Consider the following 15,638-nt stretch of genomic DNA (forward strand, 5'->3'; position numbering starts at 1 on the left):
AAAGGAGTACTTTTAGATTTCCTAGGCTTTTTCAAAAAACAATGTTAGTTGCAACAAAAGTTTAAATAATCCTGGAAAAAACATTAGAAGTATATGAAGGAGAATGACTAACATAAATAGGTTCTACCCATCCTGGAGTGAATCATCTATTAATAGGCTCATTTGTAAATGTATCAGGCTTATATCCACAATATTGTAGTAACTGTTTAGTTCCTGAGACTTAGAGCCCGGCCACCAGCTCCCATCCTGCCATGGACTTCTCTTCTGGACCAGAGAGGGCTCCCATCCTGCCCCGGACTTCACTTCTGGACAAGAGCTCCCATCCTGCCCCGAACTTCCCTTCTGGACCAGAGAGAGAGAGAGAGGTCCCATCCGGCCCCGGACTTCCCTTCTGAACCAGAGAGAGCTCCCATCCTGCCCCGGTCTTCCCTTCTGGACAAGAGGGCCCATCCTGCCCCCAAGTTCCCATTTGGACAAGTGAGCTCCCATCTGGACAAGAGAGTGAAACTTCCTGAATCTGTCAGCTCTGTCTGAACAAAGTGCTCTGATAAGACCAAGAACGAACCACAAGGAGATGGACAGACATCAAGGCAGAAGTACATACAACAAAATGAAGAGCAATACAGCATCACCAGAACCTAGCCCGCATCTAACATCTAGACCTGAACATCAAAAATTGGAAAAAGCAGAAGAAAACAGCCTTATGAGTAACATCATGAAGAAGGTAGATGCTTGTGTAGAGGAAAAGACAAAAAAATGGGAAGAACACTATAACTACTAGAGGAAAGTGCACACATATTAGAAGAAAACAATAAAGTCCTGGAAGAAAACAATAAAGTTCTGGAAGAAAACAATAAAGCACTGAAAGAAAATAATGAAAAAGCAATGAAACAAATAAAAGAAACAGTCCAAGACCTGAAAAGGGAAATAGAAAAAATGAAGAAGACACAAACAGAGGGAATGCTGGAAATAGAAAATCTGAGTGAACGATCGGGAACTTCAGATGCAAGTATAACCAACTGAATGCAAGAGATGGAAGAGAGGATCTCTGGTGTTCAAGATACAGTAGAAGAAATAGATTCACCAGTCAAAGAAAACACTAAAGCCAACAAAGCCATGAACCAAAATGTCCAAGAAATTTGGGACACCATGAAAAGACCAAAGCTACGAATAATAGGGATAGAAGAAGGAGAAGAATACCAACTCAAAGGCACAGAAAATATATTCAACAAAACCATAGAAGAAAACTTTCCCAACTTAAAGAAGGAAATGCCTATGAAGATACAAGAAGCCTATAGAACACCAAACAGACTAGACCCCCCATAAAAGTCCCCTTGACACATAATAATCAAACAACTAAACATACTGAATAAAGAAAAAATATTAAGAGCAGCAAAGGAAAAAGGCCAAGTGACTTATAAAGGCAAACCCATCAGGATAACACCCAATTTCTCAATGGAGACTTTGAAAGCCAGAAGGACCTGCACAGATGTAATGCAGACACTAAGAGACCATGGATTTCAGCCCAGCCTAATATACCCAGCAAAACTTTCAATCATCATAGACGGAATGAACATGACTTTCCAAGACAAAGCCAGATTTAAACAATACTTATCCACAGACCCAGCCCTACAGAAAGCACTAGAAGGAAAATTCCAACCTAAGGAAGTCAGATAGACCCTCTAAAACACAGGCAATAGATAAAGCCATAGCAGTAAACCCCAAAGAAGAGAAGTACACACATACTACCACCAAAAAATAACAGGGATGAACAATCAATGGTCATTAATATCCCTTAATATCAATGGACTTAATTTACCTATAAAAAGACACAGGCTAACAGAATGGATACGAAAGCAGGACCCATCTTTCTGCTGCATACAAGAAACACATCTCAAATTCAAAGACAGACACTACCTAAGAATAAAAGGCTGGGAAAAGACTTTCCAATCAGACAGTCTTAAGAAACAAGCGGGTATAGCCATCCTGATATCCAGCAAAATAGACTTCAAACTAAAATCAATCAAAAGAGATCAAGAAGGGTATTACATACTCATTACAGGAAAGATCCACCAAGATCAAGTTTCAATTCTAAACATTTATGCCCCAAACACAAGGGTACCCACATATGTAAAAGAACCATTACTAAAGCTTAAACCACATATAAAACCCCACACATTAATAGTGGGAGATCTCAACACCCCACTTTCACCACTGGACAGATCTCCCAAATCGAAACTTAACAGAGAAATAAAGGACTTAACTGATGTCATGACCCAAATGGACCTAATAGATATCTACAGAACATTCGATCCTAACAAAAAAGAATATACCTTCTTCTCAGCACCCCATGGAACTTTCTCTAAAATTGACCACATACTTGGCCACAAAGCAAATCTCAGCAGATACAAAACAATTGTAATAACCTCCTGTGCTCTATCAGACCACCATGGTTTAAAGTTAGATTTCAACAACAACAAAAACTACAGAAAACCTACAATCTCATGGAAACTGAATAATGCTCAACTGAATCACCAATGGGTTAAGGAAGAAATAAAGAAATTAAAGACTTCCTAGAGATCAATGAAAATGAAGACACCACATACCCAAACTTATGGGAAACTATGAAAGCAGTGCTAAGAGGGAAATTCATAGCACTAGATGCCCACATAAAGAAGTTGGAGAAAATTCACACTAGTGACTTAACAGCACACCTGAAAGCTCTAGAACAAGAAGAAGCAAAGTCTCCCAGGAAGAATAGATGCCAGGAAATTATCAAAGTGAGAGGTGAAATTAATAAAATAGAAACAAAGAGAACAATACAAAAAAATTAATGAAACAAAGAGTTGGTTCTTTGAGAAAATCAACAAGATAGACAAGCCCTTATCCAAACTAACCAAAAGACACAGAGAGAGAATCCAAATCAACAAAATCAGAAATGAAAAGGGGGACATAACAACAGACATTCAGGAAATCCAGAGAATCATCAGGTTATACTTCAAAAACCTCTACTAGACAAAACTGGAAAATCTAAAAGAAATGGGTAATTTTTTGGATAGGTACCACATATCTAATTTAAATCAAGACCAGATAAACTATTTAAATAGTCCAATAACACCTAAGGAAATAGAAACAATCATTAAAAGTCTCCCAACCAAAAAAAAAAAACAATAAACAAAAAACCCAAACAAACAAAAAATAAATAAAACAAAAAACAATCAAACAAACAAAAAACCCAGGACCAGATGGTTTCAGCACAGAACTCTACCAGATCTTCAAAGAAGAGTTAATACCAATACTCTCTAAATTGTTCCACACAATAGAAACAGAAGGAACATTACCAAACTCCTTCTATGAGGCTACAATTACCCTGATTCCTAAACCAAACGAGGATACAAAAAAGAAAGAGAACTACAGACAGATCTCCCTCATGAACATTGATGCAAAAATACTTAATAAAATACTGGCAAACCGACTCCAAGAACACATCAAAACAATTATCCACCATGATTAAGTAGGCTTCATCCCAGGGATGCAAGGGTGGTTCAACATATAAAAGTCCGTCAATGTAATACACCATATAAACAAACTCATAGAAAAAAACCACATGATCATCTCACTAGATGCAGAAAAGGCATTTGACAAAATCCAACACCCCTTCATGATAAAAATCTTGGAGTAATCAGGAATACAGGGAACATACCTAAACATAATAAAGGCAATTTACAGCAAGCCAACAGCCAACACCAAATTAAATGGAGAGAAACTCAAAGCAATTCCACTAAAATCAGGAATGAGGCAAGGCTGTCCGCTCTCCCCATACTTATTCAATATAGTACTTGAAGTTCTAGCCAGAGCAATAAGACAACATAAGGAGATTAAGGGGATACAAATTGGAAAGGAAGAAGTCAAGCTTTCCCCATTTGCAGATGACATGATAGTATACTTGAGTGACCCCAAAGATTCCACCCAGGAATTGATAAATCTTATAAACACCTTAAGCAACATAGCAGGATACAAGATCAACTCAAAAAAATCAGTAGCCCTCCTATATACAATGGACAAAGAAGCTAAGAAGGCAATTAGAGATACATCACCCTTTACAATAGCCACAAATGACATAAAATACCTTGGGGTAACACTAACCAAGCAAGTGAAGGACCTATATGACAAGAACTTTAAGTCCCTGAAAAAAGAAATTGAAGAAGGTGTCAGAAAATGCAAAGATCTCCCATGTTCATGGATAGGCAGGGTTAACATAGTAAAAATGGCAATCTTACCAAAAGCAATTTACAGATTCAATGCAATCCCCATCAAAATACCAACACAATTCTTCACAGACCTGGAAAGAATAATACTCAACTTTATATGGAAAAACAAAAAACCCAGGATAGCTAAAAGAACCTGTACAATAAAACAACTTCTGGAGGCATCACAATCCCTGACTTCAAGCTCTACTATAGAGCTACAGTAATAAGAACAGGTTGGTATTGGCATAAAAACCGACATGTGGACCAATGGAATCGAATTGAAGACCCTGACATTAACCCACACACCTATAGACATATAGTTTTTGACAAAGAAGCCAAAAGTGTACAATGGAAAAAAGAAAGCATCTTCAACAAATGGTGCTGGCATAACTGGATATCAACGTGTAGAAGGCTGCAAATAGATTCATATCTGTCACCGTGCACAAAACTTAAGTCCAAGTGGATCAAAGACCTCAACATAAATCCAGCTACTCTGAACCTGCTAGAAGAGAAAGTAGGAAGTAGTCTTGAACGCATTGGCATAGGAGATCACTTCCTAAATATAACACCAGTAGCACAGACACTGAGACAAACAATCAATCAATGGGACCTCTAGAAACTGAGACGCTTTTGTAGAGCAAAGGATATGGTCAACAAGGCAAAGCGACAGCCTACAGAATGGGAAAATATCTTCACCAACCCCACATCTGACAGAGGACTGATATCCAGAATATATAAGGAACTCAAGAAATTAGACATCAAAACGACCAACAGTCCAATTGAGAAATGGGCTATAGAACTAAACAGAGAATTCTCAACAGAGGAAACCCAAAATGGCTGAAAGACATTTAAGGGAATTGCTCAACATCCCTAATCATCAGGGAAATGCAAATCAAAACAACTCTGAGATACCACCTTATGCCTGTCAGAATGGCTGAGATAAAAAACACTGAAGATACTTTATGATGGAGAGGATGTGTAACTAGGGGAACTCTCCTCTACTGCTCGTGGGAATGCAAGCTTGTACAACCACTTTGAAAATCAATATGGCGCTTTCTTAGAAAATTGGGAATCAATCTCCCCCAAGATCCAGCTATACCACTCTTGGGCATGTACCCAAGAAATGCTCAATCATACCACAAAGACACTTGCTCAGCTATGTTCATATCAGCATTGTTTGTAATAGCCAAAACCTGGAAACAACCTAGATGCCCTTCAACTGAAGAATGGATAAATAAATTATGGCACATATACACAATGGCATACTACTCAGCAGAGAAAAACAATGACATCATGAGGTTTGCAGGCAAATGGATGGATTTAGAAAAATATCATCCTGAGTGAGGTAACCCAGACTCAGAAAGACAAATGTGGTATGTACTCACTCATAGGAGAATACTAGAGGTGGAACAAGGATGACTGGACTGCTACTCACATCACCAGGGAGGCTACCTGAAGAACAGGACCCCAAGAAAGACACAAGGATCGCCCAATGACGGAGAAATGGCTGAGATCTACATGAATAACCTGGACATGAGTGGGAGTAATGAAGGGCGAGGGTCGAGGGAAAGAGAGCCTGTTGGAGTGGGATATCCCAGCTGGATCAAGAACAGAGAGGGAGAAAAAGGAATAGGAGACCATGGTAAATGAAGACCACATGAGAAAAGGAAGAAACAAAGTACTAGAGAGGCCCACAGAAATCCACAAAGATACCCCCAAATTGATGGCTGGCAATGGTTGAGAGACAGCTGGAACTGACCTACTCTGGTGATGGGATGGCCAAACACCCTAATAGTCATGCCAGAAACCCCATCTAAGGACTGAGGAATCTGGATGCAGAGGTCCACGGCTAGGCCCCGGGTGGAGCTCCCAGAGTTCAATTAGCAAGAAAGAGGAGGGTTTATATGAGTGAGAATTGTTGAAACCAAGGTTGGATAAAGCACAGGGACAAACAGCCAAATGAATGGAAACACATGAACTATGAACCAAAGGCTGAGGGGCTCCCAACTGGATCAGGCCCTCTGAATAGATCTCTGAAGTATTCGAAGGCCACATGGCCAGACATCCTAATTGTCATGCTAGAAACCCCATCCAATGACTGAGGGAACCGGATGCAGAGATCCACGGTCAGGCCCCAGGTGGAGCTTCAGGAGTCCAATTGGTGAGAAAGAGGAGGGTTTGTATGAGCGAGAATTGTTGAGACCAAGGTTGGAAAATGCACAGGGACAAATATACAAACGAAAGGAAGCACACGAACTATGAACCAATAGCTGAGGAGCACCCAACAGGATCAGGCCCTCTGGATAAATAAGACAGTTGATTAGCTTGATCTGCTAATCAAGGAGGCATCCAGACAGTGGGAACGGGTCCTGTCCTCGGTGCATGAACTGGCAGTTTGGAACCTGGGGCTTATACAGGGACACTTGGGTCAGCCTGGGAGGAGGGGACTGGACCTGCCTGGACGGAATCTACCAGGTTGAACTCAATCCTCGGGGGAGTCTTTGCCCTGGAGGAGATGGGGATGGGAGTTGGTCTGGGGGGAAGGTGGGGAGTGGGGGTGGGGGTGGAGTGGGGTAGGAGAGGGGAGAACAAGGGAATCTGTGGCTGATATGTAAAATTAAATTTAATAAATAAATTAAAAAAAACTTTCTATAATTATGAAATGGTGTGGCTATAGAGTAGTCATAATTTTTTTGAGTGTTTTTTATGGATAATGTACTGAAGCCCGATAACCAAATCCACATTTAAGCCATTTTGGATTAACATCATTAAGCAAAGTATCTCATACTTCATCTTTGTCCCCATATTCTTGTATATAATCTTCTAGAGGCATGATGTTTTTGTCCATATAAAAGTTTTATTATAATTATAATATCCCCAAATCATTATTGAAAGCTCCCATATCAACCTTCTATGATGGGTAGGCAGTTTATTTGTAACTGTTCTATCTGGAGCATTGGAAAGAAAAGTTTTATAACTAATGGGAAGGCAACCCATGGGCAGTATTTCCTTTGAAGTAACAAATATTGGGGCTGTATCTGACATATATTTAATTATAGAGGAGGTCATATGAAAGGAAAAAGCAGGATGTCCTCCTAACATTTTGGTATATTATTTATGATTTTGATATATATCTTATCTCCCCAACCCATGGGATGAAGAAGTGGAGGATGGGGAACAGAGGCCCCAAACGAGGTTGGAAAGGCATAATATACCTGCAGAGCAACCACTGCAAGCACAGTGAGGAACATATTTTCTGTTGATGGTGCTTTCCCGGTGTTAGAGACCTTTTGTTGTGTTTTTTGAGTGAGTTTTTCTAGTTGTCCCCAAGAGGGTGGATCCGTCCTTGTGGTAGGTGACAGCACAGGGGGAGGCGAAGAGGCCTGTGGAGGAGAGAGATCAATGTCTTCATTTTTTGTTATTTATTTTTTGATTGTGTGTGTGTGTGTGTGTGTGTGTGTGTGTGTGTGTGTGTGTGTGTGTGTGTGTCTAGATGGGGTTTTTTTGGTGGAAGGGTCAAACAAGTCTGTCTGGGATCCAGATTGGGTTTTCTGTATTCTGTGGAAAAACACATGTTTGTCCTCTTTCCAAGGTGATTAACACATCTGGCCCTCTTCAGGTGCCTGTTAAAAGATCCTTCCACATCACTGGAGGGGTTATAGTCTGTTGTAATGGAGCCCAATGTTTTTGCATAGGAGTAAAACCTTTATCATCTGTGTTAAGGTGATTAATGCTAAGTAAAGCAGGACTTAACAACTGATGAGGTGAATAGTAGTGACCTCTAGATTTTAATCTTTGAAGTTGTACCTTAAGATTTTGATGAGTCCTTTTATGATAGCTTGACCTTGGGGGTTATATGGAATCTCTGTTGGATGTTTTATACTTCATTGAATGCAAAACTTTGCAAAAGCTTGAGAAGTATAAGTTGGAGCATTATCAGTTTTAGTTCTTTTTGGTATTTCTAACAAGGAGAAGCATATAATAAGTTGTTGTATGACATCTTTTACAGCTTCACTGGTTCATGTAGTGACTATGACTGCATGAGAGTAGTTATTATCTACAGTAACAAGCACACAGGTCAATTTTTCAAATTCTGGGATATGAGTTATGTCCATCTGTCACAAACTTGAGCCTTAAGTCCTTTTGGATTAACTTTCATTTTTAATGGATGATATACATCAGGACAATGTTTACGATCCTTTACAATTTGTCTAGCCTGTTCTCACATCAAATTGAACATCCTTCTCAAAGCCAATGCATTCTGATGATGTAAAGCATGACTTTTTAATGCTTGTTTAATTACAGTAGCAATCAAATATTCCTTTGTTAATAAATTTGTCATAGTATTTCCTAAAGCCAATGGACCTGGCATGCCAGTATGTCCTCTAATATGTCCTATAAATTTTTTTTGATTGAATTGTATTTTGCAATTGAAACAAAAGTGACATTATTTTTGAATATCCAGATATAAGAGCTGTCTCTATATCAGGAAATAAATGAAGTACATATTTTGAATCTGTATAAATGTTAAACTTTTTAGGTATACATTTAAGGACAGCAATAACTTTGATAATTTCTACCTGTTGTGCAGAAATTTGTTTTGTCTTTTTAATAATTATGGGTCTAACTTTTCATATAAACGGCTGACTTTAAATTGGATGACCCATCTGTAAATACCAAGAGGGCATCGGAAATGGGTTCCAATGTTACTATACAATTAAAGATTATCCTTGTTTCTTCCACAAACTTTAATAAAGGGTGTTGAGATACATGATATTTTATTTGTCCCATGCAATAAGCTAATGTAATTCCCCAATCATCTTTAGTTTGGAGTAAATACTCCAATTGTTCCTTATTGTAGAGAATGATAATTTTTTGTATTCTTTGTCAATAATTTTTTGGATCTTATCCTCCCTTTAAGAATTAATTGACCTCACAGGAAAGGATAAGAAGATATCATTTTTACTTGAGTATGAGGGAGATATATCCATTTTAGTTTACCTTTTTGCCACAGACATGTAGTAGGGGTGTATGATGTTTTAAGTATAATAAGGGACCATGATTTTAGATAATTTATTTGTTTTATTTTTGTATCTTGCATCTTTGGTTTTATCAATTTTAATTGTTTTAAGGCCTCTTTTTTAAGTTGTCTTTTATATTTGGGAACAGGAAGTCCTTTAAGAATATCAAATAAATGTTGTAATTATCCTCTGGTAATTTTTAAATAAAATTTAATGCAATTAATATTTCCAAATAGTTTTTGAAAATCATTAAGTGTCTTTAATTTATCAGTTCTAAGTTGTAATTTTTGAGATATAATATATTTATTATGAATTAAAAAATTATTGGCTTGTTATGTTGAATTTTGTCAGGAGTTATGATTAATCCATACTGGGTTAATACCTTAATTAGATTTTTTAAAATCAATTTAGTTAAACCTTTTGTTTTGTTTTTGTTATAAGAATGTCATCCATATAATATAATATGACAAGCCTTTTATATTTAGTCCTAATGGATCTTAAGGCTTGATCTACAAATTTTTGACACAAAGTAGGACTATTTTTTAATGTTTTTGGGGGAGGACCTTCCATTGGTACCTTTGAAATGGCCTTTGAAATTTAATAGAGGGAATGCTGAAGGCAAATCTTTGTGTGTCTTTGGGTTGTAGTTTTATGGTGAGAAAACAATTCTTTAAATCAATAACTATAACGTAATAATTCTCTGGGACAGCTGCTGGGGAAGGAAGTCCTGGCTGTAGAGCTCCCATGTCACATATTGTTCTATCGACAGCCCTAAGATCTTGAAAAAGTCTCCATTTTGTTTCTTAATAACAAATACAGGAGTATTCCATGGACTATTGGATTTTTAATGTCTGAATTGTAGTTTGTTCGTTTACTAGGTGTTTTAAGGCCTGTATCTTTTTCTGAGTTAGGGGCCACTGATTCACCCAGATAGGCTCATCATTAATCCATATTTTGTCTGTATATAATTCATCAGCAGCCCCTATAAAAAATGCTGATCATTCCATTTTTCATCTGTGGTCAATTTTACTTTCATTTTTCCAAGGATCTCTCTTCCCCATAAAGAGAATGGCAAAGAGGAAATAATGTAGGGTTGAAATGTACCCTCTTTGTCCTCACATTCCCATGTCAGGATTTTGAACTTTGAGCTCCATTAGACGCTAACCCCAACCCCCTAACAGTAGAGGTGGTGGGAACTACAGGCCATGTCCCAGGCCAGTCTTTCCTGGCAATGCAAGACCTATCTGCTCCTGTGTCTAATAAGCCCTGAATATTTTTCTTTTTACTTTTATAGCTTTCAAGGTTCTCTGCTTAGTAATTTTTTGAGTCCAGGCTACCACTTCGGTGGAACCAAATCCTTTTTCTCCTCTAGTCTGTTTTAATATCAGATTGAGAGGCTGTATATAATGGAGTAGTATTATTTGAGCTACCTGTTGGTTTTTATGTAGTTTATTGTTTCTTTTAATGGCCTATTCATAATTTTTACTTCTCCCTGTAAGTTTGAATCAATTACTCCAGGAAGTACTTCAAAATTTTTCTTATAATTTTAACTTTTCCCTAATATAAGACCAAAGGTGCCAACGATAATGACCCTTTAAATCTTGTATCTATCACTTAGACTCCCCCATAAAGAGAGAGTAAATAATCTTTGTCTACTGCAAGATCTAATCCTGTACTTTCTGGTAGCTCTAGGTAAACTTAAGATGTTAAACTCAGGGGCCAGAGGATTAAGTTCAGTTTTACCTTCCTTGGTTTGCCTTTTTTTTGCCCTTAAAAAAAAATTTTGGGCCAGAGGGCATGCCCCTCTGCCCATTTTTTGTCTCTTCAATTTTTAGAGTGGTTCCATCCTTATGAAATTTTGATTTACATTCATTTTTCCAATGTTTTATCTTCCTATATTGAGGACATAGCCTTGGAGTTTGGTTTTTCTTATTTTTACTTTTTGAAGTCTGCTCTTCTTTTTTTACAGTCACGGCTCATATGTCCTTGCTGTCGGCAAGAAAAGCATGAAATTTTTTGGTTTCTTGTTCCTTTTAAATTTGAACATAGGGGTGAAAATGTCGCTCTTGCATTGCTGTGGCACAGGCCATACCCTGGACCATTGCTGGTGAGGCATCTACACATGCTCTGATGTAGTCTTGAACACCCCATTTTCATTATTGGTGTAATTAGTTCCTGGCAGAGAGTATTGGAATTTCCCCATGCAAGTTGTTTTAATAACATGTCCAAGGACTCAGAGGGAGGAGGCATCCTGCCCAATGCTTCTTCCAATCTAGCAATAAAATCATTATATGGTGCATCTTGTTTTTATTTGATTTTTGCTAATACAGTTGTCTTACCATCAACAGGAGGGAGCCTTTCCCAAGCAGCTACTGCTATCTTGGAAACTTTTTTTAGTATTTTTCATTTTAAATCAACTTGTTCCTGGGGGGAGGCAGAGCCTCCTCTACCTAAGAGCATTGACATAATAGGTTTATCTGCCTTTTTCTTGGAAGCTGAATTTTGAATCACTTCCCTTGCTCTGTCCTCATATTCTGTCCTCCATACTATAAACTCTCCTGGGTTAAGAGTCAACTTTGTAGTCTGATGCCAATCATAAGGAATTAACCACATGTTACCCAACATTTCCACAATTTGTAAGGTATATGGAGCGCTTGGCCCAAGGTTCTTAACAGAATACTGTAGCTCTTTCAGAGTTTTTAAGGAAAGAGGTTCCCATTGGGATGTCTTTCCTTGAAAAATGATTCCTGGGAAACAAAACTCCAAATCTCCTTTTTGTCTGGCTTTTTTTAATGGTCCCCAGAAATCCCCTATTAGTTGGCATTTTTTAAAGCTTGACTGATTTTGTTTTAAAAGTAGGAGGGGCTATAGCTGTGGTAAAAATATCATCTATTTCTGCCTTATGAGGACTCTTATCATGAAAATAATCTCTTCCCTTATCAAAATCATATTTTTTTGCTTTATCATATTATTCTTGTTGTTCCTCATCATTCAACCAATCATCCCCTGGCTGTGCCTTGAGGAGATTAATAGTAGATGAGGAAATATCATATAATTTAGTCTCTGTCATCAGATCAATCACTTCATCCTCTGAGGGTGCTTCCTCAGCAAAAAAATCAATTTCTGGTTTTTTGAAAGGAGGTGTCTATTTTGTACCAATAAGGAAAATACCTGAACTGGGACCTGTTTAGGGCCATAGTTTTCATAAAATCTCCTCATCTCTTTTCCCATCTTTTTCCAATTTTTTAAAGACAGGCTTCCTTCCTCTGCGAACCATGGTCTGACATTCAATACAAAATCATAAAATGTTGCCAAACTCTTCTTTGAGGTTTTAACACCTCTTGCATATGACTTAATACTGCCAGAAATAAGCCTGTTTTTGGACTGTGAATGTCCCATGTTTTTTACCTTTTTGTCATCTTAACTCAATGCCTTTCTATCAAAGAGTCTGTAGCATGCTCATGAGATCACATCCTTACCCAAAAAAGTGTTTTTTAGGAAAAAAAGAGAAAAGGAGAAAAAAATCTTACCTGCCTTTGAGCCCCACTCTGGGCACCAACTGCCACAGACCACCCTGGTCAGATGTGGCGGTCCCTGGGATGAAGGTCCTCAAAGGCTAGGTGGGTAAGGCTTTGGCAGTGAAAACAGAAACAAACACAGAGGCAGTTTGAATCTGAGTGAATTATGCAGTCTTCAAGCAAGGATTTTTATACATAGTGAAACAAGTATTAAAATTCTTAAAAGATGTGTTTAGTGAAGCAATCATGGATAGGACAGATAACATCATTGTCATTTGGCAGAGTAAAGCATGAAATAATCCAAGGCCAAAAGTATGTTTTCAAGAACAAGTTAGTGCATAAAATCATCCAAGGCAGATGGCACATTTCCAGGAACAGGTTAATAAATTTTTATTGTTAGTTATTGTTTAATAACTAGTACCTAGTTTATTTTTAAATCTTCAAGGTGTAAATTTAGATTATTAATTTTTTGGCTTAAGGCTTTTTTATTATATATCTAAGCCCACTTTTGATGACACATGTAGAGTCATATAAAATTTTATTGATGGGAAAGGTTTTTTTAATCGTTGTACTATTTTATAATTTTGTAAATAATTTATGAAGTAAAGCACTGATCTTTTTGGACATAGAGTCATGGCTAGTGATTTCACGTCATAGGATGGTTTCTTATTAATATTTCTTGCTTAAAATCTCAGCCTAAGATATCAGGAACATCTTGTAAATATGTAAATATGGAAAGAAAACAGAAAGAGATAAAACAGATAGATTGCCATGAGAACTACCACTTAATAGTTTGCTCCAACCAAAAGGTCCACAACTGGTTCCAGGAGGCCTCCTTTTGAAGTTCTCACCTCAATCTGTGGAACTTGTCACACAGAATCTACTGGAGTTGGTGTGCCACTTGATGAGAGGAATCACAAAAGCACTTCCAGTGGGTCATTTTTACAAAATGGAAGCCGGGAGAAGCTAAGTCACCCTAGGTTACATTTTCAGAAAAGGACAACTTTGGGCTTTGTAGATGTAACCAACCGTCTTATTAAATAAGAAACACAGAAACAATGTAAAAGAGAGAGCCGAGAAGTCAGAGCTCAGAGCTAAAATCTCACCCTTCCTCCTGCTGTCCCAGCTTCGCGAAAAGAGACCCACTTCCTGTCGGTTCGTTTTTTTATAGTATGTTGTTCTGCCTTCTCATTGGTTGTAAACCCAAACACATGACTGCCTCGTCACTGTCTGAATGTACAGCCCCTTAGGTCTTAAAGGCATATGTCTCCAATGCTGACTGTATCCCTGAACACACAGAGATCTTATGGGATTAAAGGCGTGTGCCACCACCGCCACACTCTTGCTATGGCTCTAATAGCTCTGACTCCCAGACAACTTTATTTATTAACATACAATCAAAATAATAATTCAGTACAATTAGATTACCACCACATTTCCCCTTTTCTATTTTAATAAAAAGAAAAAAAGCAAAAGGTTATAACTAACAAAAGAAAAACTATATACAAAAGTACAATAACTATATACAATATATACAAGTAATAAATACCTAAACAGGTATTTGACAAATCAGAGAAAATAATTCCATTATCTATCCTATTTTGGTAAATCCAAGATGTATCTAATGCACTTTCTATCCTAATTAATTTTCAACTATAACTAACTAATCTTCAACCATAACTAACTAATCTTCAACTCCCTCAGAGACCCAAGAAGGGAATAATATTAGCTAACAAAAATAAAAACAGGAAGTGCATGCAAGCAACTTCCAAAAAATTTTTGTGAGTTGACAGAAACAGCCAGCTGCCTGGGCAGTCACCTGAGGTTTCTCCGCAGTGTTGGGGCATCATCTTCAGCCTATAGGCTTAGTGTATCTGACAGACTCATTTGTGAAGTAGGATGTACACAAGGTCAACAGTTCAACCTCACATTGGGTGAGAGCAGTCCACGTACCAGAAACACCTGAATTCCACTAGTGTCCTGTCATGATTCAGGATTTTAAATTCTGGAAATTGTTGACAGTTTTTAAATTCAGCTGTCCATTCTTCTTGGCTGTGTATATATGGCTTCATCTCAGCATCCCCTTCTTCTCCACATCCCTCTATTAAATGCCAGTCTACTTTTGAGAGGCATGAGCTTTCAGCTGCTGTTCCATTGTACAACAGAATCCATCGGCCCTCTGCCTGTTAAGCTGCCTTCGAAGAAAAGGGTACCGTACCTTTTCTGGATGCGAAGGCCACTTCAGGGATGGGGCCATATTGTCCTGGCCTCAGAAGATGCCTTTTGATAAAGCCATAACCACACTTGTTTTGGCAAGAATCAGTAGTCCCTTGTTTCGTGATCTGTCTGTCCATTTTGTCCTGTTGATTCGAGGATACTTTGTTGTCCAGTGGCTAACTTTTGCCAGAATGAAAGTTGACTCCATATGCAGTTTCTTCAATGCCCATATTTTCTCTAAAGTAGATTGGTACTGCCAGGAGCCGACATGTCTCAAAAAAGAAAAATTTTCTAAGTTATTAAAACATTGTAAATGCCATATTCTGTAGATCTCTGAAGGGTTTGAAGATGACCTGTCTAAAACATCTCTGCTCAATTTTTAAAACATATCTAATATGACTACAAGTTCTATTGTAATGTCTAACTACTAACTTTCATTTCTTTATATCCTAATAGTTGATAATAATAACATTTAAGGATCAGAAATTTGCATTACATTGTTAAATGAATGGTATAAATACAATTAGAAATATACATATAGCATTTTCTAACAATATCAATTTCAAATTTGTATACAATATAAAACAATCCAATCCAATGTAAAGTATTTAAAATTAGTAATTGTCTTTTTC

At 37.6% G+C, this 15,638-nt stretch overlaps 1 protein-coding gene across 1 annotated transcript in view; it reads right to left on the bottom strand.

The window, feature by feature from the left end:
• Positions 1-12,978, bottom strand: part of LOC102920438 (calcium-activated chloride channel regulator 1-like) — a 93,810-nt gene extending 80,832 nt beyond the window's left edge. The window contains 2 exon segments of the mRNA XM_076575337.1: positions 7,466-7,633; positions 12,802-12,978. The gene's annotated coding sequence lies outside the window, so the exon portion shown is untranslated.
• Between the last annotated feature and the right edge of the window lie 2,660 nt (positions 12,979-15,638).

The sequence above is a fragment of the Peromyscus maniculatus genome, chromosome 6 (genome assembly GCF_049852395.1).
Source record: "Peromyscus maniculatus bairdii isolate BWxNUB_F1_BW_parent chromosome 6, HU_Pman_BW_mat_3.1, whole genome shotgun sequence".
Taxonomy (NCBI): Eukaryota; Metazoa; Chordata; class Mammalia; order Rodentia; family Cricetidae; genus Peromyscus; species Peromyscus maniculatus.